Source organism: Choloepus didactylus, chromosome 18 (genome assembly GCF_015220235.1).
Source record: "Choloepus didactylus isolate mChoDid1 chromosome 18, mChoDid1.pri, whole genome shotgun sequence".
Classification (NCBI taxonomy): domain Eukaryota; kingdom Metazoa; phylum Chordata; class Mammalia; order Pilosa; family Megalonychidae; genus Choloepus; species Choloepus didactylus.
The window spans coordinates 25,350,712-25,375,604 of record NC_051324.1 but is presented as its reverse complement, the minus strand read 5'-3'; the positions used below and the strand labels follow the sequence as shown (position 1 = coordinate 25,375,604).

Genomic DNA, 24,893 nt, shown 5'->3' with positions numbered 1-24,893 from the left:
TAAAAACAATTTCAATAAATTTAAAAAGACCAAAGTCATACAAATGAACTTTTCTGACCACAGTGGAATGGAGCTAGAAATCAATAACAGAAGGAAGACTGGAAAACTTACAAACATGTGGAAATTAAATAACATGCTCCTTTGGATATTATGTGAAAGTTCTTTGGGTGATGAGGAGCAAACACAGATAGCCAGCCAGCCAAGTTTCATGAAAGGACAACTTTGCCAGATAAAAGGCCCTGGAGGGGGAGAGGGGAGAATGAGGGTGGCGGAGGAGCCCTGGGCTTACCCAACCTAGGATCTTGTGAGGGTCCATGGAGGAGGGGGAGAAGAAGCAGCACAAGTGAGTACCAGGCTCTTGCCTTTATTGTGACCCAGGGGGGTGGGGCGGGGCTTTTCTGCAGATACTAGGGATTGGAAGTTTCAAACTACATGGCATGAAAAGCATAAATGGCAAGAGCCATTTGGAAATCCTGTAGGCAACTTATCATCATTCAAGTCATATGGAAGCACCTGTCTTGTTAGTAAATTACGCAGTGTGGAAAAGAAGTGGCAAAGGGCAGTTCAGAGAAGCTAGGGGCAGCTTTTATCATCCAAACCATATAGAGTTGCAGGCCTTGCTGTCACAATTATGCCCAGGCAGGGCTAGCTGGGATGTTTGCTCAAAGGGGGGAACTTATGACTAGGCCAGGCAGTATGACAAGGGACCAAATACAATTTCTTTTATGCCATTACAATCCACCCCATGGTGCCTCTGCATCAATTTTTTAAGATGGCTATGGTCTGTGCAGTTGAAATATTTAGAGAGGTATTTATGCTGTTCAAGGATCAGACTAAATAAGGGCACCATAATCATAATTAAAACTACTCCGATGACTAGTAATTGGAAGGCCTTGGAGGAGCCAGTCTTCCTAGGTAGTGGGACTTAGCCATGAGAAAAGGTCCTATGTGGGCCTAAGATAGTGAGAGTTTGGGAGAAATTAAAAATTTTAACAAAGGTGTTGGAGATATTATTAATAATGTGTATCTGTCATATCTTTTGTAAATTACATTGGACTTGCGCTGAGTTGTTAATGTATATGCAACAGGCTGTCCTGGTCACAGCACAGACTTTCCCCTCCTTAGCCAACAGATAAAGGTGACAATAGTGGAGGGGGTGGCTTATAGTTTTTCAGGCTTTAAGGTACCGTGTGGGCTCACTGGGCAGGCAGTTGGCATCCTCTGCAGGGTATAATTCCAAGTATGAGTCCCAGGGCTGCAAGCATTACTGTAAGTCCTGAACTTCAACTCCTGTGGCGGATTCAACTGGAGGCAAGGTCCTTTCCAGTGACAAGGTCATGGGCTGGGGCAACATCATTTGAGGTGAGGTCATCTCCGTGAGGAGCTTGTGGGCGGAAGCTATGTTATCTGAGGTAGTGATTGCCAAGGGTTAACCCAGGGGTGAGTATTCCCCCCAAGTAGCAATCCATAAAGTTTGAGGAATTTTGACATGTGCTTTTAAATACCACTAGGCAGCTCTAGTTATATCTCTGCAGGTTTTGTAAAATGGTTTTAGTCACAGAGCTCCATGACTTTTAGGTGATCACTAAGATACACCTAGCAAAGGCTTTGGAAATAATAGATTAGAGCAGAGATAAATGAAATAGAGAACAGAAGTGACCAAACCAAAAGTTGGTTCTTTGAAAAGATCAACAAAATTGACAAACCTCTAGCTAAACTAAGGGGAAAAAAAGAAGATGCAAATAACTAAAGTTAGAAATCAAAATGAGGACATTAATACTGACCTTACAGAATTTAAGGATTATAAAAGAATATCAGAAATCATTGTATGTCAACAATAATCTAGATGAAATCGACAAAATCCTAGAACCACCTTACCCAAACTATCTGGGATCCCAGGGCCCAGGGCCTTTCCCAAGTGCCTTGAAGCCTGTGCACACAGCAACTTGCCTGACCTAGGACAGTTAAGGTTTGACCTACTCTCCTTGTAAAATCAGGCCTCTGGTGCTAAATGTAATCTATAGTTTACCTCCCTCCTGAAATTACCTCCTCCCTGAAACTCTCTGAGATACTATTAGCTACATTCGATCCCTCCCCGCATCAATTAAATTGAATTTTGTATGCAGACAATATACCTCAAGGACTAACAGTCTCTAAATTATAGTGAAAATTTTTTTAGTATGAAACGACATAGAAGTGTTGAAACATACCACTTTTTACTGTCCTATATTATTTGAGGGTTGGTGTTTTAGTTTTTTTGTTTTTTGTCTTATTTTTTTTGTCTCTATTCCTATCTCTACATTCAAGATTTTTAATTTAAAAGATTTAAAAGTTGATGGCAATAGGCCAATTAAAGGATGATGAAGATCTGAACCAGGGCAGAGAGAATGGAAAGGAATCAACTTTAAAGAATATTGGAAATTAGAATCACTAGAATGGTTCCCTTCTCATCATTCCCAATGTCCTAGTTTAAATCATCCTCTCCACTGGATGACTACAATAGCTTCATAAGAGTTTCTGGGACAAAGGAAAGGAAAGAGTAAAAGTTGGTGGAGAAGAGCCTCTCAGTGTTAGTATAGTATCATTTCTGTTTTGGGCTTGGAAGTAGGGAAGGGTCTATATAAGACTATTTCTTATGACATAGGCAGCTACTGCCTTCCTTGTTTCCCTAAAATACTTCTTCTTTGGACCTTTTTTTTTTCTTTTCTGAAAATTGAAACATTCCTGATTAAATAGTTTAAAATGTTACATTTTTATTAAATTTTCATTCACATATATCCAAAACATATTTCTACTCAGAGCTGATCCTCTTAGAGATGACAGCAGTAATTCTTTGGGTGAATTTAAATTTGTATTGCTAGGGATCAAATTTTTCCAGCAAGACTTCTGTATTCTTCCTAGATGTTTTTCATTTAAAAGTATATATATATACAATGCAAACGAGCCTTAAATTTAAAAAAACTGCGATATCTGGTAGCTACTTGTTTTAGGTGCTTTTATTTTTATATACAGTATTTTAATTTAATCCTCACAAATCACCCCTGTGGGGAAGTACATGAATCCAGCTCAGATTTCAAGCTTAGGCTTTCTACTGCCTTCTAAAGTTAATTTACTTCTTGTCTGTAACACCAAGAATTCTGTAATTAAGTGAAGTATTTTAGGATTTTCTAAGCTCATAAATTGGCGAGGAATTGTCCATAAATATTACAAAACCACTTCATTAAAACATAGTTCTTTAAAAAAAAACAAAAACCAAAAAACCCCTCAAGAAAGAAAAATATAGGACCAGATGGCCTTACTAGTGAATTCTACCTAACATTTAAAGAAGAATTAACACTAATCCAACTCAAACTTCCAAAAAATTGAAGAGGAGGGAACACTTGCCCTGATACCAAAACCAGACAAAGATACCACACACACACGCACACAAAACTACAAACTAATATCCCTATGACTACAGACACAAAACCCCTCAACAAAATCCTAGCAAATTGAATCCAACAGCACATTAAAAGGATTATACACCAAGTTGGATTTATCTCAGGAACGCAAGGGTGGTTCAACATAAGAAAATCAATCAGTGTAAGATACCACATTAATAGAACAAAGGGAGGAAAAACACATGATCATTTCAAGAGACATAGAACAAGCGTTTGACAAAATTCAACACTCTTTCATAACAAAAACATTCAGCAAATTAGAATAGAAGGGAAATTCTTAACATAACAAAGGGCATTTATTAAAAAAAAAAAAGCTAATATGATACTCAACGATTAAAGAGTGAAAGGTTTCCTGTTTTTTATATATTGTTTTTCAGATGAACTTATCTAGCTCAGAAGCTCTCCATATATTCCCTTCCCTCCCCATTTAAGAAAGGCACTTCTCAATGATTCTCTCTTAATAAACTATTTCAGATTGTTTAAACATTAAATTAAAAATTTTCCTTCTGGGTCAACAGCAAAATTATTATTTTCTTTTTCATTTTGGCCATGTTTCTCAGGAACTACAACCAGTTTTAATATCCACTTTCAACTGACAAACACTACACTAAAATACTGGAGATGCAGGGTTAAAAAAACAACAACAAATAATTTCCTTCTTTCAACAAGCTTATAATCTAGTAAGGCAAAGAGACAGGCCAACAAACAATAAGAAACAATAAGATATGATAAACATATGTACAGAGTGTTTATCATGTTGGCTCTCTAGAAGGGCCATCAGCATTCTTTAAAGAGAGACCATCACCAATACCGGTGTTTTGTTTGTTTTGTTTGTTTGGAAGAAGAGTGAGAGGAGGAAGGGAGGTCCAAAAAGTTTTTCCTGAGAAGGTCACAACTTCACAACTTATTATTTGGACCAGTTAAAAATGATAACAATAAAGGGACATGAACAACATAAAATACTGTTTTCCAAATCCATACTCTTATGATAAACAAATTCTCAGTTTCCACCAACACAGAACTTCAATATCCAGGGACTAAAGACTACCTATAGCTGAACTGCTACTGTCAATTCCTGTGGCATTTGTAGGCCCAAGCACGTTAGTCAGCATTCACTCACTTACTCCTTCAATCATTCAACAACTATTTATTGAATACCTAGGCATTATTCCAAGCACTGGGAATGAATACAATGGTAGATAAAACAGACATGGCTTCGAAGGCTGTTTTCATCCTATAACAGCAGAGATGAGTAGGCGACTATATGGCCCACAAAATCTAAAATATTTACTCTTTAGTCATTAACAGAAAAAGTTTACCAGCCCCTGGTATAGACTTTCCCTTCAAGAAGTTTTTGCTATGAGAAGACAAAGAAAATGGAGGAACAGCTGGGGTTAAGGGAGGAATTTTTAAAGATGAGAGATGCTTGAGCATGTCTGCTGTGAAAATGATTCAGTAGAAGGGAAGAAATTGATCTGGGAGGGGGAGATAGATAATTACAGAAGAAAAGGATTTTTGTTTTATAACCTTGAATTTTTTAGTGTGTAAGTGTTGGCTTTCTAGAAGGGCCATCAGCATCCTTTAAAGAGCGGACCAAGGACATGAATGGCATTCTTGTATCCCCTCCCCCATCTCTAAGGCAACCATCCACTTGGCCAGGACAATCCCAGTTTATTACTATTGTTCCAGTAGAAGTTTTAATAGCCCCCTCTCACTCTCAAAAGTGATCCTGTTTGGTTATAAATTATATGGTCACCTTCCCATAGCATCTAAGCAAAGCTAGAGCACAGATGAACTCAAGTATTTGCCAAATGATTAAAAAAGTCATGGGGCACTCTTCAGAAAAGCAGCGGTACTGAGACACTGCTCCGGATGAGTGTGCTGATACCCACCATGTCCCCCAACTTCAGACACAAATATAAGCCACGGTCCAAAACCACAGCATCACACTTTTATACCTCTTATGTTTTTGGCTAATAAGGAGTTGGATGCCAGGATGCTGCAAGGAGTCAGTAAATTCTAAACTCACAGGAGACTTTCTAAAATATTTTAGGTCATGAAGTAGAAAAATGCTACAGAGGTCTCTGCAGGCACCTGATCACCAGGAAAGACTGACCTTTTTGGGCACAGCTTACAGGGAATTCTGTGATATTGCGGGTCATGTTACAGTGATGTACTGATATGATAACCACCAACCTCTATCCAAACACCCTAAAACATCTGACCTTCAGCGGAGAAAGGTAAAAAGGTTCAAGTTCTATACTTGGATCTAAGGTCTGAAGAAGTTTGCACAATACTTTTTTCAGAAAAAGGATTTCTATCTCTAGCACTCTCATTCTCAATCTGGCATCCTACTAGAACTATCTCTGTTGAAGGTACCACTTTTCTTTCCCAGCAAAGAAGACTCATGCAGTCTTGCATTTTGCAGTCTTAAAGAAAGATAAACTGTCTGCCATATTTTTTTTTCCAGGCTGGAAAATTTTTGCTTCTTATAATAATGTACTAAAGTTGGGGAAATTTAATATAATTCATTTTCCAGAGCCAAAAGGGTTCTTCTGAAGCATTTACTCCACCATGTAAGGCCACACTCTCAATACACATCCTATTATTTGATATCTAACCTCTAAATATTAATCACAAAGGAAGAGGGGCATTTTGTAACTGGAAGAATCACAAGACCCACAAAAAGTTAAGATTTTATTTTTAAAAATAAGAAAATAATTTTACTACCTGGCTAATCAGAAAATATGCTGAAAGAAAGATTCTAGCACTGTCCCTAGACACTCTTTAAAGTAAAATGTGACTACTCTTCCATTCCAGGATGTATGTGAATTGAAAACAGAACGAATTGCCCAAAAATGTCTGCTTCCAATCTACCCTTACTGGAGTTTCTGAATTGAGTTTGGAGCGTGGCTACAGTCTGCATTTGAAGGTGTTATTAAGAAGCTGTTACTGAAGTGCTCCTCTTTAGTGACTCAAATTCTGTAATCCATTGAGCTAGCCTCAGCAAAACCAATTACAGCATCTGTGTATTTCTGGGCATCACTAACTATAACCGTTATAATTAATAGTTAATAATGCCTCCTGAAGTAGATTCTAAGCAGACTACCAAAGCCAAACTAGGTGATATGAGCAGAGAGAGGATCAGCAGCATGGAACCTGGCACAGACTAGCACCTTCTTCTTCTTGGTCTTTTTCTTTTTCCTTTTTTTTACAGAACTGTTGTCTGTCACCTGTGTAGATAGAGGGGATCTGATCCAACTGAAATGCCTTGAGAAATAAACATTCCCTCTGGCTCTTAGGAAGCATCTAATTTTACAGTTTGCTTTATCAGAAAATTATATTGCCTTTATCTTGTGAGTCCACAGGCAGTCATTAGATTTTAAACTGAGATCCCATTTGTTGACACTTCAGGAAGGAAGAAAAGGTTGTTTATTTCCAGAAGAACTGGTAGACAGGTATGGCTTTATAATAGCCTTAAAAGGGGGGGGGGGGGTGCTAATATTCAGGTTACTGGGAAGAAGGGAAGAAAATTAGGTTCTTCCACTATTTTGCTACCATTTCTGTTCTCCAACTTTACATCTGTCTGCTGGTTCCCTTCCTGTTGTTTGGAAACCAGTGCGTTATATTAGTTAATATCAAAGGTTTTTGAATCAGCAGACTGGGATTTGAATCTTAGCTTTCTGATTTTGTGGTCTCTGTCAAGCCACTTACCTCTTGGAGGCCTAATTTCATCATTTGTAAAACAAGAATAATATCTCCTACCTCAAAGATTTATTAGGAAGGAATGCATGGTTTTGAGGTGAACTGTTTACCCTGTACGCTTCCCTCCTTCCGGGAATCTTCCTCTCTTGCTATTCTTACAGATTCTGTTGTCCAAGGGGGAGACCAAGGCCAAGCTGGCTGATTGGTTTTCTTGTGATTTGCCTGAACCAGGTTTGGGAGAATTCATCATTTGCTAGTGGTAGAAGTTGTAGGATGTGAAACTGAATTAGAGAACAGCTGGGATCCCCAATAAGGCTGGTCTCGAGGTAGAGACAATGAGACGATGAAGCCAAGACACAGAGACACAAACACAGAAAGGTACTGAGCATTATTCCAGTCCTGGGCTTCAGTTGTTCCACATGCCAACTAAGACACGACTCTACCCATGGTCTGACTGTCCAATTTCTTCAAAATAAGACACAACTGGATCCTTCCAAAAAGTTCCCCTTTTTGTCTAAGTCAATTTAAATTTGGATTTTTTCTTGTGCAACCAAGAGAGTCCCAACTGAGTATATAAGGCATCCAGTTAACAGAAGGAGCTTACTAAATGGCAACTACCAATATTATTCCCAGATCTCCCAGCTGGAGAGCAATATTTCAGATGAGTCTATCCCTCTAACAGTTGAAGGCTGTCGACCATCTTTTAGAGATTTATAAGTAAGGAGGTTAAATTCAATATCTGCAAATATACTCAAGAGAAATGGCTCATGGATCAGGGACAATCATATCTTCAAACCATCTTGAAAATGAGACATTCTCTAAGAAAAATGTTTAAATATTTTATTCATTCTTTCAATTAAAAGTGAGTGCCCTACCATATGTACTGTACCAGATACTGAGAAAAAAAAGATCACTAGCTAGTGGACATACCTAAAAGAACTTGTAAGGAACAAATGTAAGAAATATAAATAACTATAAGATACAGAATGATACAGAGAGGTATGAATAAAGAATCCCAGTGTCATTTGGAAAGCAGGAGAAACTTCAGGAGAGCAGGAACATTGCTGAGGCTACTACGTCTGATGAGCCCGAAACAGAGATGCTTGAGAGATCCCTTGAAGGCAGATGTCAAGGGTTATGTAGTCTCTACTTATGGGAAGTCCACTTTTGACACAGCTGGTTACCCTGGCACCAATAAGAACTGTTCCTATGGAAACAGGACATCCCCAGCTGGAACAGAGGCACTTTAAGAAGCCTCAGCAATAATAACAATGCAGCCCGTTCCCCACAATGGTGTCAAAGAGGCCACAGGAAGCTCATGGACACAGCTGCCTGCATATGTATGGCTTCAGGCTTCCTTGTCTCCTAGAATACACCAGGAACTGTCTAGGTCTGGCAGCCCTGCTCAAATGCCAGATGGCCACACATCAGATGAGAATCATCAGTACTAACACTAACTCCTACATAGTCCATTCAGAAACCTTGTGTATAAAAGGGCTTTTTTAAGTACAGATTTCTTTCCAAGTTCATGAACCAAAAGAATGCAAAGGGTAAAGGGAGTAATTCTCACCTTATTTGTTAAAATACTCTGTTCCATGTAAGTTACTTTTATTTATGATTTCTGCAAACCACATCCCCTGAAAATGTGAACCAGAGAGTTCATTTTTATTGGTTTTAGGACACAAGCCAGAAGTTAAAATCACGAGGCTGGAACACAAATTCAGCAGTGCCCAAACAAGACTAAACATTTACACTTTAAAGCTCTGCCTGTATCTGTTATCACCCATAACATATTTTACGTCAGCCCTGAAAGAGCTAGGAGTTGCGATTACATTCTTGCACAGCTTCCTTTGATGAAATGTAACCCTTGAGATTGAGTGCATTTAAAGCAACAACTCCAAATGGCAGAGAAGGAAATGCTTAAGCAAAGTCTCAGATGCTTTTACTGAATAAAAGGTACAGAAATTCAATACTTTAGGAAATGGGGCACATTTAAAGAACAACTTGTCCAAGTCCAACAAAGGACTACTTCCCACAAATAGCTAGGACTTCCCTGTTGCCAAGTTAATGGTTGCTTACTTCATTTGAATCTCCCATACTATACAATTATTTCTAATTTTGTTCACATAGTAACTCTCAATTATATTTTAGGTCTTCATTCTGAAGGAAACATCCTTTTGTGGTTGACATCTGAATGTTCTTTCTGCTGATTTTTAGAGACATCTGTACCAACTGTCCTTTAGGCTTTGAACCACTTTGGGGTTTTATCTAGATGATTTTCTCTCTTCCTCTTTCGTTTGTTCTCTCCAGGACCTCAGTGGTTCCTGTGCTTCCAGAACCACAAATGTGCACTGAAAACACCGTTCGCCATTTTCATCCTTGAGCTCTTCTCTCAGTCTGGTTTCTTATCTCATCATGCTGGTTAATGAGGCCTTAGCCACTTCCACTGCTTGAATTCCCTTGTGAACCAGTCAACTTTTCAGGTTCCCCAGTGAAAAACAGTGGCTCCCAACCCTGCTTTAAAAGGCATATCTCTGTTTAAAAAGAGAATTTGGTATGTATAAGTAAGTAGCAGGTCAGGAATCAGAAAACCTGGTTCCGTTATTAACTAGCTGAGTGTAACTTTGGGCAACTTAGCCTATTTCTTCAACTATAAAATGGGGAGAATAAAAAGTATATGGCCTAAAAACCTAGCACATGTTCAGAGAGCCCACAAGACAATATGGAAACAAATCAGAAATCCTGCCACATGATCTAACACTACAGGGAGGATGATAGGTTTTTTGTGTATTTTAGACCTTTAATCTAGACTATGACAGAATACTAAGCCAAAACAGACTAAAAAGGCATTATCTCTAGTTTTGCAAAATTAATCTCCTCCCAGAGGAGACCTCAGAGTCCAAATTAGAGCAAAGGAAATTTTATAGCCATATTACAGACTCCTGAAAATAGGAATTTACAAGGAAAATGCTGACAGAACAACCACAGCACTGAATTCGGACTGTTCTAAATACTGTATTTCCATGGATGAAAGGAGGAGAGGAAAAAGAAGGCTAAGTTCCTACAAGAAAACAGAGGTTCAAATTCCCATCCATTGTTGGGACATATCTGAATAACATCTTATGTCAAGGATCTAAAACTGAAAAAGCTCTGCCCTGTCAGCAGTAATGCTGCAATTTTTCTAATGTGCAACCTCAAACTGAGGGTGGAATTTTCCTTCCAAAGTCACTACTAGCAGTCAAAAGCAAGAGTGGCCTGGGTAATAGCCAAAGCAGTTACAGTAGTGATGAATGGCATTTTCCTCTTCAGATGTAGAGATTCTAGTTCAAGCTTGTGACTGCCTTTAACATGGAAATAAACAGATGGCAAAAGTTATTCTTGACCTTCTTTCTTGGCTCCTGAAGAGAGCCAATTTATATGGAGATGGCTCAGAAGAACAATAAACTTCAGTGTTCCTTCTTGGCATGCTATTTTCCTAAAACCAATTTGCAATAATCATGATGCAGACAAGTGGAACTGGATGTGTTTCTGAGGTCAGGAAGGAAATGGTCCAACTGCTGGACTTGTTAGCTAACTAAAAGGTAGTTTTCTTTTTTTGCAGGGGCAGTATCTCTATTATTAGGCACCAAAAACAAAAGCTTAAGATTTACTGTTAATCTGTGACACATTGTCTGCTTGGAGTAAATGAAGAAAAAATAGGAATGTATGGTTGTGTTAATGTATTCTGTGACCGGCTGAAAAACAAATCTACTAGAGTTCTGAACCATGAAAAAAAGTTTCCAAAGAGATTAAATATTGAAATGTTTAAAAATGTAGAACATAAAAAGAATAACATATGCCATAATTAATAAATCCAATTTAATAAAATTTTGAAAGGATCAACAAAACATCAAACCACTTGCAAAAAAACCATTTTCTTAACTCTGGACACAGGTGAAATAAAAACTGCATTCAAAGACTATTTAAAAAAATAACAACAATAAAAATGCCACATTTTAAAACTCAGGGTACGTGGCCAAAGTGGTACTCAGAGAAAATTCATACCTTTGAATGCTCTTATTCGTATATAATAAAAGTAATGTAAAATTAAAAAAAAAAAAAATGAAAGAAGACAGAGGTGAAAGAATAGGTAAAGGTATAAAGTAATAGAAATAGAAAAAGAGTAGAATTAATAAATTAATCTAAGTGTTAGTCCTTTGAATAAAATTTGCCATGCTGCGGGCTAGTTTAATGTAGGAGAAAAAAAAGAGAGAGGAAACATAACATTAAGAGTGAAAAAAAGAATATAAACACAGATTTGGAAAGGATGAGTAAACGTAAACATCTGACAGAAATCATTTTAAAGAAACTGTATTTACCAAAATAAACTCATAAAGAAGAAAAAGATGTAAATAAACTCCTAAACATAGAAATACTAGAAAAGACTCAAATTACAAATCCCCTCAAAAGGCACAAGACCTGGATAATTTTATAAGTAAATTGTTTCAAAACTGTCAGAGAATAATTTCTGAACTATTTAAATGATCACAGAGCATAGCAAAAGATGGAAAACTTCCCAATTTATTTCGTAAAGCTGACAAAAACCTGATATAAAACCAAACAAAGGCATAGCCAAAAAGAAGAAATTTGCAAACTAATTTCACTTTTGAACATGAATGAAAATCCGGGGTAAAAACTAGAATTCAACAACACATTAAAAGGACAATATACCATGGCCAAGTAGTTATTTAAAGGGAGTTAAAAATTAAGCTAATCAATCAAATAAAAAACCAAACAATCATATCAATAGAAGCTGAAAAGGCATCTGATAAAATTAAACATGTATTTTCTGGCAAGCACATTTAGTGAAACAATGTTGGGAGAATAACTCCTCAACAGCTAAAGAATCTGAAAACAAGAAACATCATCACACTTTTGTTCACTGTGATATCTTCAATGCCTCAAATAATGCTAGCATGCAGAAGGCACTTCTTAAACATTTATTGATTGAATGAATGAACAAACATGCTAACCAGAGTAACTGCCACTAAAATCAAGAACAAACTTCTGACACCCCTACTCTTATTTAACTCAAACACTGTTCAGGAAGAGTATTTCTAAAACTTTTTGATCCCAGAATCCCTTTATACTCTTAGAAATTACTGAGAATCCCAAAGAGATTCTGTTTACTTGTATTATACCTACTGATATTTACCATATTGGAAATTAAAACTGAGGCATTTACATTTCGACAGGTGAACTCGCTGCCCTCCCCCCTATGTGGGACCCGACTCCCAGGGTTGTAAATCTCCCTGGCAATGCAGAATATGACTCCCGGGGATGAATGTGCACCTGGCATCGTGGGACTGAGAGTATCTTCTTGACCAAAAGGGGGATGCAAAATGAGACAAAATAGTTTCAGTGGCTGAGAGATTTCAAATGGAGTCGAGAGGTCACGCTGGTGGACATTCTTATGCACTATATAGGTAACACGTCTTAGGTTTTAATGTATTGGAATAGCTAGAAGTAAATACCTGAAACTATCAAACTCCAACCCAGCAGTCTGGACTCCTGAAGACAATTATATAATAATGTAGATTACAAGGGGTGACAGTGTGATTGTGAAGACCTTGTGGATCACACCCCCTTTATCTAGTGTACGGATGAGTAGAAAAATGGGGATAAAAACTAAAGGACAAATGGGGTGGGAAGGGGGGATGATTTGGGTGTTCTTTTTTCACTTTTATTTTTTATTCTTGTTCTGGTTCTTTCTGATGTAAGGAAAATGTTCAGAGAGAGATTGTGGTGATGAATGCATAACTATGTTATCATACTGTAGACAGTGGATTAAATACCATGGATGACTGTATGGTGTGTGAATGTATTTCAATAAAACTGAAATTAATAAAAAAAAAAAATAAGTAAAAAAAAAAAAAAACTGAGGCATTTAGAAATATTTATCTATTAATCCACTTAAAATAACAATAATAAACCCACTACACATTAAAATAAATAACATGTTTTTATGGAAAATAACTATATTTCCTCAAACAAAAACAAATTTCTTGAGAAATATTTTGTTTAATGTCTTTGCAAATCTCTTTAGTAACTGTTTTAATAGAAGTCAGCTGGATTCTCATATGTTTCTGTAAGAAGTATAAAGACCCCAGGCAGGATTTTAAAAAAAAAAAAAAAAAAAGATACGACACACTAGACAAATCATCATCAAATGACAGCAGAAAACAAAGCAAAAGATAAAAAGAAAATCATCTTGAAAGAAGCTGGAGGAAGCATAGAAAAGGGGATATACTGCATACTGAGGAGCAAAGATAAGAAGGACTGACTGTAAACTTTTTCTCAGAAACAATACAAGCCAGAAGACAGGAATGACATCTTTAAAGTAATGAAAGGAAAAAAAAAAAAACAAAAACCTGTCAACTCAGAATTCAATACCAAACAAAAATATCTTTAAAAATTAAAGAAAAAATGAAAAATTTTCATACAAAAGTTGAGAATATTCATGGCTAGCAGACTTTGTACTACAAGAAATGTGAAAGAAAGCTCACCAAGTGGAAGGAACACGATATTGGACAAAAAATTTGCATTTCCTTAAAAAAATGAAGAGCTCTGAAAATGATAAACCATAAAGGTAAACCTAAAAGACTTTTTCTTATTTTTAATTAGAAAATTCTAAAATTAATTTGCAAAGGCAACGAAATTAGAATAGCTAAAACAATTTTTGAAAAATAATAAATTTGGAGGATTCATATATATAGTATAATGCAGCTGAACAACTGGACATCCATGTGTAAAAACACAAAACAAAATAAAAAGAATCTCACCCATACTTTGCACCACATACAAAGAATAACTTGTAATGGATCATAGAAATAAATATAAAACCTAAAACCAAAAAGTTCCTAAAAGAAAACACAGAAGAAAACCTTTGTGATTTTTGTGTCAGTTTATTGACTACTTAAAGCAAAAACAGTAATATATTATAGGGTTTATAACATATATAAAAACAAGATATATGACAATAATAGAACAAAGGATGGGAAGAAGGAATTGGAAGTATGCTTTTGTAAGGTTCTTACACTACAAATGAATTAACAATATTATGTGAATACAGACTGTAATAAATTAAAGATATATGTGTTTGGTGGGAACCCTAGGATAACCACTAAAAAACAGAAAAAAGAAAACAACTAGCAAGATCATAGATTAAAGTCTAAACATATCATGCGAAAAAGGCAAAGCTGTCTGCTCTCACCTCGTCTATTCAACATTATACTGGAGATGCTAGCTAGTATAATGAGGCGGGGGAGCAAGAGAGAAGAAAAGGCATACAGATTAAAAAGGAATAAATAAAACCATCTCTATTCATAGATGACATAATTATGTCTACTTTAAAAAAAATCCCAAAAAGTTTACCAAAAAACCTCCTAGAACTAGTAAGTGAGTTTAGCAAGATTGTGGGATACAAGTCAATCTATAAAAATCAAATATTCGTGTAATAGCAAAGGACAATTGGAAATTTAAATTTTAAAAAGTATAATTAACAATAGCAGCAAAAACATAAAATATTTAGCATAAATCTAATAAAATATGAGTGAGATTTGTATAACTGAAAACTACAAAACATTGTTAAGAGAAATTAAAGATTGTAAAGATGTCAATTCTCCCCAAATTGAGCTACAGAGCCAATGAAAATCCTGGAAGACTTTTTCTGGGATAGAAATCAACAAGTTGATTCTAAAATTAATTTGCAAAGGCAATGAAATTAGAACAGCTAAAACAATTTTTGAAAAATAATAAATTTGGAGGATTCATATTACTTGATTTCAAGACTTACTATAAAATTACAGAATCAAGACAATGTGCTATTGGTGAAATAAAAGACACAGATCAGTGAAAGAGTAAAGCAAGTTCAGAAAAAAATCCATGTATGTAGAGTCAATAGATTTTTGATAAAAGTGCCAAGGCAATTCAATGTAGAAAGGGTCATGTTTTCAACAAATGCAGCTGAACAACTGGACATCCATGTGTAAAAAAACAAAACAAAATAAAAAGAATCTCACCCATACTTTGCACCACATACAAAGAATAACTTGTAATGGATCATAGAAATAAATACAAAACCTAAAACCAAAAAGTTCCTAAAAGAAAACACAGAAGAAAATCTTTGTGATTTTGTGTCAGACAAATAATTTTTAGATGGGACACAAAAAGCACAAGTCATAGAAGAAAGAGAATCAATAATTGTACCTCATTAAAAAATCCTGTTAAGAAAATGAAAATGCAAACCACAGACTGGCAGAAGATGTTTGCATAAAACATAGCTGACAAAGGACAGGTACCCAGAATAAATAAAAAACTCAAAATCAACGATCAGAAATCAATTTAATTTTTAAAAGGTGGACAAAAGATTTAAACACCAAAGAAGACAAATGGAAATGCTAATTAAAACCACAGTGAGACACCTCTATGCAGCTATTACAGTGGTTAAAATAAGAAACTTGACAATATTATGAACTGGTGGGAATGAAAAATGATATAGTCACTTTGGTAAACAGTATGGCAGAATCCTATAAAGTTAAATATACATTTACCATATGACTTCTAATTATTTAATAGAGATGAAAACATATGTACAATGCAAAAATGTGTACGCCAATGTTTATAGCAGTGTACTAAAAAACTGGAAATAATCCAGAAGTCCATCAAATGTATTACACATTCCTGAGCACTGGGCCAGACAATGCCCAAATCTCCAACCCCACCCCCCACAGGGCCGTGACCGCTCTGCAAGCAGAAGGGTCATTGAAGTCCGACTGCCCCCGGGCCCCTCAAGGCATGGGGACATCGATTACCCACCCAACTAAGACCCCCAACTTTGACCTCCCAGAACTCCTGGGACTAGTGGCAGAGGACTGAAAGTGCCCAGGAACCACACAAAGTCCCACAACGATCACCCACACGGAGCTTCGGGTAACTCAGTGGCAGGTAAACCAATTAAAAATATATATATATTTAAAGCCCACCTCACCTAAAATTCTTCTATCTACTAATAAAAACTCAGTTTATATATTGTTAAACCACTCAGTCATCCAGTTTAATACCTACAAGAGCTGTTTTTCTTATTAAAAATTATATATTACTGCCTCAATAATGCATTAATTTAAGTGTTTTAAATATTTAGCATTATTCCAACAAGTTTAATCTTAATGGTAATAGTATGTTGTATAAAGGTATAGAGAATGTTTTTCTAATTAAAAAGAAAAAGGAAAATGGCTTTATCCTAAATAACTGGTTATTTAAAAATGTGGGATAGAGCCTAAATAGATACAAAAAGTTGCAGAAGATTCGTGAAGGGGGAATTTTATTTCTGTAGTCAAAATTAAGAAATAGATAAAGTTGCAAAAAGTCTGCGGAAAAAAAAATTTGTTTCTGTGGTCAATGTTAGAAAACGGTAAAAACTAGAGATATCACTGCTTAACAATGGAAACTCACAACTTAAAAAAGTGGTTTTTGCAAAACAGAATATATTAAATATTCTAAAAGCCACCCAAAGCAGTACTTGTGCTCTAATTAATAATTCACAAAATGTAAACATTCCTCACCCTACTGCAAGCTCCTCACCTTACTGTCTAATGCTGTTTTAATATCAACCCTGCCACTATCCTTCCACTTCTCCTATCCTACTTCTCATCTTCTCTGTGTTCATTCTGGGACCTTGTTTCTTACAACTTATAACCAAGTTTATTCACAGAACTGTTCAAGCCATAACAAACCAAGCGGTTAGCAACATGCTACTCCTCCAGTGAAAATACCCTTACCAGCTGCTACCCCGCAATAAACCACAGGGACAACTCTACACCCCTCACCAGCAGGAAGCAAATACAGAAGACAGATCTGCACCCCTCAGCACCCCTTAAAAACTAAAAGAAAAAGCCTAGAATGTTAGGCAAAACCCCCAACACATATACAACACATCCTTAGAAGCTCTCCCACAACAGACATAACTGTTTACATAAAATCCACTCTTAGCTAATGTAGCAGCCTGAGCAAGAACATAAACAAAAATTTTCCTTAATGTAATAATCTCCCTGATGTCAACTCCCTATCTTACCCTAACATCAACTCCTTATCTTACCCTGAGCAAACCAATCCCCTGACGTCAACTCTTTAATTCTCTATTTTATCCTCCAACAATTATTCCCCCAACCCCCTCCCAAAAAGCTATAAAACTATACGCCCACCTTTGTTTGGGGCTGTTGCCACTCTTAGGCATCAGCACACCTGCTTTTGCCCAATTGAGCTTTGATATCCTTTCTTCCCGGTCAAAAAACCTAACAGTATGGCATACTGAGGCCATCTGGGATGTCTAGCCGGAGCTTGCATAAGAGAAACCTCCAGGGCAGCTTCTTGACTCTATTAGGGATCTCTCAGCCACTGTGACCCCTCAGCTTGTTGCCTTTCTTTTTTCCCCCTTTTGGTGAAGTAGACATTTTCAATCACTAGCTGCCAGAGCCAGGCTCATTCCTGGGAGTCATGTACCATGTTGCCAGGGAGATTCATTCCCATAGGAGACATGTCCCTCATGGGGGGTGGGGGTGATTAATGAATTTATTTGCTGAGTTGGGCTTAGAGAGAGAAAGGCCACATCTGAGCAATAAAAGAGGTTCTCTGGAGGTGCCTCTTAGGCATAATTATAGGAGGGTTCAGCCTCCCATTTACAACCCTAAGTTTCACAAGAGCACACCTCAAGTCAAGGGCTTGGTTTATTAAGTAGTAGGTTCCTAATTTTACTTAATATATATTCTACCCCAAGATAAATGGTCAGTTTCTTACATTATCTTCACTTAATTGTACAATCATCATCACTCAACTTTAAACAGTTATAATATATTCAGAGCTCTTATCAGCTGCTAATTATTCATCTCTAGTATTAGTGTAGTGTTGGTAAGGTATTCCTATTAAATATAGTCTTTAATACGTAATGGGATACAGAGGAAGCAAGATGGTGGCATAGAGAGGAAGGGAATTTAGTCAGTCCCCTGGAATAACTAATAAACAACCAGGAACAACTAGAAAATAATTTGGAATAACTGCTGGGAGACAACCGTGACTGTCCACACATTGTACACCAACTGGATTGGGAGGAATGCCTGAGATTGCAGGAAAGAATCAGTAAGTAAAAGCTGCGGGACCGCACTGAGAGGCCCTCCCCCTGTGGCAGGCTGAGATGCAAAACCTCGCTGTGGTAGAGCGGCATGGCATTCTCTGAGTGAGTGAATATAGCTCAACTGAGTTCCAACTGAGGTTATAATTAACAAGTGTGTACTGCTGAATACAAGCTACAAACTCCCAAAAAGCAGACAGAGGCTTTTAGTGAGGACCGACCTTAAAGAAGCAGAAGACTCATCTGTCCTGGGAGGGGGAGCCCAAAACTGGCTGATGAGTGAAATTGGGGATCCGTGGACAGCTCTGAAAGGGGGCTTTCTTTCCCTTTTTCTCTCTCTCAACCTGAGCAGCTCAATGGAGAAAACCTCAGCCATTTTCAGTTTGCAGCACTCTGACCAAGACAAGGGTGGAGACAGCAGAGTCAGACAAAGAACCTATTTAAATGCAGATGATAACTCCCTATGGGGTATATCTTCCCTAAGAGGAAGGAGGTAGTGCCCAGCTCTACTACTTGTCTTCCATTCAGAACCAGACCCCAGAGCCTGGGGGAAAACAGCCAAAGCAGAAACTAAGGGGTTCACACCTCCTTACACCAGTCAGGAGCAACAGGCTGACAGGTGCCACCTGCTGGGCAGGTTAAGAAAAGCACAGTGGCTAGACGCCTCTGTACATCAATCTTCTAAGACACACCCTCAGGGAAATCTGATATTGAATATTGCCCCCTCTGAGACCTGAGTCTGTTCTGGTCTGAGAAAACCTGACTGGGGTAACCAAGGAAACCAGATGCCTAGACAAAAGAAAACTATAACCTAAACTAAGAAAAACGAAGATATGGCCCAGTCAAAGGAACAAACTTACACTTCAACTGAGATACAGGAAATGAAACAACTAATGCTAAATCAATTCAACAAGTTTAGGGAAGAATATGGCAAAAGAGATGAAGGGTATAAAGAAAACACTGGGCGAATATAAGGTAGAAATCGAAAGTTTGAAAAAACAACTGGCAGGATCTGTGGAAATGAAAAGCACAACACAAGAGATGAAAGACACAATGGAGACATACAATAGCAGATCTCAAGAGGCAGAAGAAAACACTCAGGAGGTGGAGAACAAGACACCTGAAATCCTACATACAAAAGAACAGATAAAGAAAAGAATAGAAAAATATGAGCAACATCTCAGGGAACTGAATGACGACATGAAATGCATGAATGTACGTGTCATGGGTGTCCCAGAAGAAGAGAAGGGAAAGGAGGCAAAAGCAATGAAAATTTCCCATCTCTTATGAAAGACATAAAATTACAGATCCAAGAAGTGCAGCGTACCCCAAACAGAATAGATCTGAATAGGTCTATGCCGAGACACCTAATAATCAGATTATCAAATGTCAAAGACAAAGAAGAATCCTGAGTGCAGCAAGAGAAAAGTGATCCATCACATACAAAGGAAGCTTGGTAAGACTATGTGCGGCTTTATCAGTAGAAACCATGCAGGCAAGAAGGAAGTGGTGTGATATATTTAAGATATTTGTGCCGGTCTGAATGTATTATGTCCCCCAAAACACCATCATCTTTGATGCAATCTTGTGTGAGCAGATGTATCAGTGTTGATTAGATTGTAATTCTTTGATTGAGTGTTTCCATGGAGATATGACCCACCCAACTGTAGGTGATAATGCTGATTAGATAATTTCCATGGAGGTGTGGCCCTGCCCATTCAGCGTGGGCCTTGATTAGTTTACTAGAGCACTATTTAAGCTCAGACAGAAGGAACAAACATGCTATAGCCAAGAGGGACATTTTGAAGAAGGCACAGGAGCTGAAAGAGGAGCTGCAGCTTACAGAGACATTTTGGAGATGGCCTTTGAAAGCAGACTGTTGCTCCGGAGAAGCTAAGAGAGGACAAACACCCCAAAAGCAACTAAGAGTGATATTTTTGAGGAGCTGCAGCCTAGAGAGGAACGTCCTAGGAGAAAGCCATTTTGAAACAGAACTCTGGAGCAGATGCCAGCCATGTGCCTTCCCAGCTAACAGAGGTTTTCTGGATGCCACTGGCCATCTTCCTGTGAAGGCAGCATTAGCAAACCGGAACAATACTGAAAGAGAAAAACCGCCAAACAAGAATCTTATATCTGGCAAAACTGTCCTTCAAATATGAGGGAGAGTTTAAAATATTCTCTAACAAACAGAAATGAGAGAGTTTGTGAACAAGATACCTGCATTGTAGGAAATACTAAAGGGAGCACTGCAGACAGATAGGAAAAGACAGGAGGGAGAGGTTCGGAACACAATTTTGGGTGATGGTAGCACAGCAATGTAAGTACACTGAACAAAGATGACTCTGAGTATGATTGAAAGAGGAAGGTTAGGAGCATGTGGGACACCAGAAGGAAAGAGGAAAAAGACTGGGACTGTATAACTCAGTAAACCTAGAGTGCTCAACAATTTTGATAAAATGTACAAATATGTTTTTACACGAGGGAGAACAAATGAATGTCAACCTTGCAAGGTGTTAAAAATAGGATGGTATTGGGGGAAAAAATATGATCAATGCAAACTAGAGACTATAGTTAACAGAAACATTGTATAATGCTTCCTTTAATGTAACAAAAGCAATATACCAAAGCTAAATGCCTATAAGAGGGGGACATAAGGGAAAGGGTATGGGACTCTTGGCATTGGTGAAGCTGTCTGACTGTTTTATTCTACTTTAGTTTAATTCTCTCTTTCCTTTTGTTTCTTTTTAGCTGTCACGTTTTTTTCTTTCTTTCTTTTTCTTTTGTCTCTCTAGCTTCTTTGACTCTTCCTCCTTCTTTATGGAAGAAATGGAGATGTCGTTACATAGATAGTGGTAATGGTGGTGAATACATAAATACGCAACTATACAGGGAACCATCAATTGCTTACTTACGACAGAAAGTATGGTGGGTGAACAAAACCATCTTTTAAAAAAAAAACAACGGGTTGATGAAGAAACCTTGAGGTCACTACACTGAGTAAAAAAGACACATAAAGACAAATATTGCATGGTCTCACTGATATGAACTAACTATAATATGTAAACACATAGACATGATATATAAGTTAACAGGATATAGAACAAGGCAAAAGAATGCGGGGCAGTTACTTATTATGAGCAGAATGTTCAACTAGGTTGAACTTAAGTGTTTGGAAGTGGACAGAGGTGATGGTAGCATGTTATTGTGAGAATAACTAACAGTGCCGAATGGTCTGTGAACGTGGTGGAAAGGGGAAGCTTAGTCACGTATGTCACCAGAAGGAAAGTTGGAGATTAAAAGATGGGAATGTATAAAACAGTGAATCTTGTGGTGGACAATGTCCATGATTAACTGTACAAATGTCAGAAATCTCTTTCATGAACTAGAACAAATGTATGACACTGTAACAAGAAGTTAATTATAGAAGGGTACATAGGGAAAAAATATACCTATTGCAAACTATGTACGACAGTTAAAAGTATTTTAACATTCTTTCATCAACAGTAACAAATGTGCTATACCAATATTATGAGTCAATAATGGAGGCAGAGTGGTTAGGGGTACGGGAGGAATTGAGTTTTCTTTTTTTGTCTTTATTTCTTTTCTGGAGTAATGAAAATACTCTAAAAATTGGGGGAAAAAATGTAATGGGTAGTTTTTCCATATACCACTCTGCTGTTAACCCTCTGTACCAGTGTCATACTTTCTAAGTATATCATGCTAACAGTTAAGGTTTGTGGTATTACTCCGTGTGTTACGTGCCTTTAAACAACCATTTATGAACACATTCGCCTTCAATGCGTGACTGATACTTAAAATCCCATTAACAAACCATAGTCACACTTGACCAGGGAATGAGTATTTTTAAAGCATTTGATGCTTCCAAACTGCTTTACACAAATGCAAAAATTTCTACTCCCATGAGTAATGTGTGCAAGGGCCTATTTTCCTAATTTATTACATCTTAAACCCATTACTCAACAAAAAAGTAGTAAAAGAAGGCAAACCCCAAAACTTATATAAACAGAGTGGACTTGATGATCTCAGGGTAAACACTGCTTTGTTTTGGAGGTGGGAGAGCAATGAGAGACGCAGGAAACAAGAATCAGATTTGCTTAATATGAACAGCTTCAGTGAGGAGGGTGGGTGGAGGGATGGCTCTGTGTCCTAGAGCCAGGAAGGGAAGCCTGCTAGTCCAGGGGCCTGGGGTGACCCAAAGCCAGTGCTGCCAAGGCTGCCTTGCAGTAACACAGGCATCAATTCATCCCACTGACTAGAATGTGGCAGCTAAAAATACTTACCTTTTTAAAATTCTACATTCTAATTGAGGAAAATTTGGAAATTCCAAAAACTGGAAACAAAATATCTGCAAGTCTCAAATTTCAAAAGCAAGTCAAGCCACACATTCTGTCTTCATGTGAAATATTTACTTTCCCTAATTCTGGAGTGGCATTGCATCTCACAAATTGCTGGCAAATGGTCAATGGAGGTCTTAAAGATAGGGCAAGAGAACAGAGCCCTTCACCACCTTTGGATTCAGAGGCAGATATTCTGGACCATGAGTAAACTGCAATTTTCATTCACAAAGAACTGCACAATGAGGGGCAGTAAGGAAGCTATTATTCAGAATAAGTAAACCTGGAGTTGCTTTAAAGCAGGCCAGTAAAATGGAAAGGAGTGGGTGTGATGGAAAAGCCACAGGAACTTGGCAAATACCTGGATATACATAATTAAGGGCATGAATATTTCAGTGGGTTACATCATAAGCACCATAAGCCCGCTGCCATTTACTAAGCATGACTGAGTCTAATATCACAAGCCTGAGATTCGTATTATTATCCCTGTGTTGCAAATGGAAATCCTGAGGCTCAGAGAAATTAAGTAATTTGTCCAAAGATAGATAGCAGCTGAGTCAAAATTTAAACCCAAAGTTCAAGTTTTTTTCACTTGACAGGCTGCCATCCAATGTTACATTAGTGACAGTGTCCAATTAGCCCAAGCCTTAGAGAACTCAAGTAAAATGCCTGGCCCTTCACAGTACATAAACAGGAGATAAGAGAGCAGTTTGGATCCTTTATGGCTTGTCTATAAATGAGGGATTTTAAAGGACAAGTGGTGAAGGGTTCCAATATGCAACAGACACGTCACTGCCAAAAAAAAAAAGATATCAAGACCTATGTGCAATTAACAGAGCGAAGCATGGTGGTAAGGTTGAACCCAGGCACCACAATACTAAACAATTAATGGACATTTTCCAAGTCCTTGACTCAACCACAGTCAATAGTGCTCTACAAGTAGGCAAAACTGAACATTCACTTAGATTTAAGCTGTCAAGTAAAGGCACTCCAACCTTCGCCTCTACATCAGATGGAAGAAATCCTTACTGGGGAATGGTGGAGAGCCTCAGTCAAAACTAGGAGCACCGACCATAATGCACATGGTGACCCCATCGATCTCTCTCCAGCTTCAACAGTGTTTAGACGGACCAGGTTCAGTGACTATCCCCGCTATATCCAGTCTTGGACCATCCTCCAACCTGCTCTCTAGTCGCAACCTCTGGAACCATCTTCTCAGCCATCCCTTGTTTCTGAGACCAACTAACACCATTTTTTCTTTAGCTCCTCATTGTTGACCAACCACAAGCTGCCAGGTCCATCAGAATTATTCTCCCAAAGTGGAGGCCTCCATCAAACTTGTCAACCTGAATCTGTGAACCTCCTGCACCTTCCTCTCTCTGGGCTTCTGTTTTGATCACAACAATGTGGCCCTGAAGGGCGTGGACTACTTCTGCAAGCTGGTGAGGGAAAAGTACGAAGACACCGAGTGTCTCTTGAAGATGCAAAACCAGCAATGGTATTCACATTCTCTTGCAAGACGTAAAGAAGCCCTCCCAACATGAGTGGGGTAAAACCCTGGACACCATGGAAGCCACCATGGCCCTGAAGAGAAATATGAAACAGGCCCTTTGGGACCCACATGCCTTGGGTTCTGACAATAAAGACCTTCATCTCTGTGACATCCTGGAAAGCCATTTCCTAGATGAGGAGCTGAAACTCATCAAGAAGATGGGGAATCACCTGACCAACCTTTGTAGGCTGGCCAGCCCACAGGCCAGGCTAGGCGAGTATCTCTTCAAAAGGCTCACCCTCAAACACAACTAGGAGCCTCTGCAGCCCAGAAGCCTTTGGGGGACCCCCTCTGCATTCCCCTGACATCCAGGCTTCTGCCTCAGCCCCTCTCTACAACCAGAAGGCACTTTTTTAACCATCTTAAAAAGCCATCTTGTAGCCCTCTAACAAGCCATAAACCACATGTAAACAATAAAGCTTTCTGCAGCAAACAAACAAAAAAAACTAGGGTCATCATGTCTCTACACAAGGCTGAGCTACAACCTGGCTCCAGCACCACACCACTAATCACAGTGCTCTCTGCATGCCCAAGTCATGCCTAGGCCTTAATATTAACTTATATCCACAGTTCCCAGGCAAAGCATGGTTCTAACCTGTGGTGGAATGATGCAGCAAGAACATTTCCGAAGTTTACAGTACTGTCTATAGACATTCTGAAAAGTATAAGCCAAAAAC

At 38.0% G+C, this 24,893-nt stretch overlaps 1 protein-coding gene and 1 pseudogene across 2 annotated transcripts in view; one reads left to right on the top strand and one right to left on the bottom strand.

Annotated features, from left to right (window-relative positions):
* Positions 1-24,893, bottom strand: part of VPS53 (VPS53 subunit of GARP complex) — a 175,625-nt gene that overhangs the window by 129,080 nt on the left and 21,652 nt on the right. The gene's annotated exons all lie outside the window — the stretch shown is intronic.
* On the top strand, positions 315-24,470 carry LOC119513750 (annotated as a pseudogene).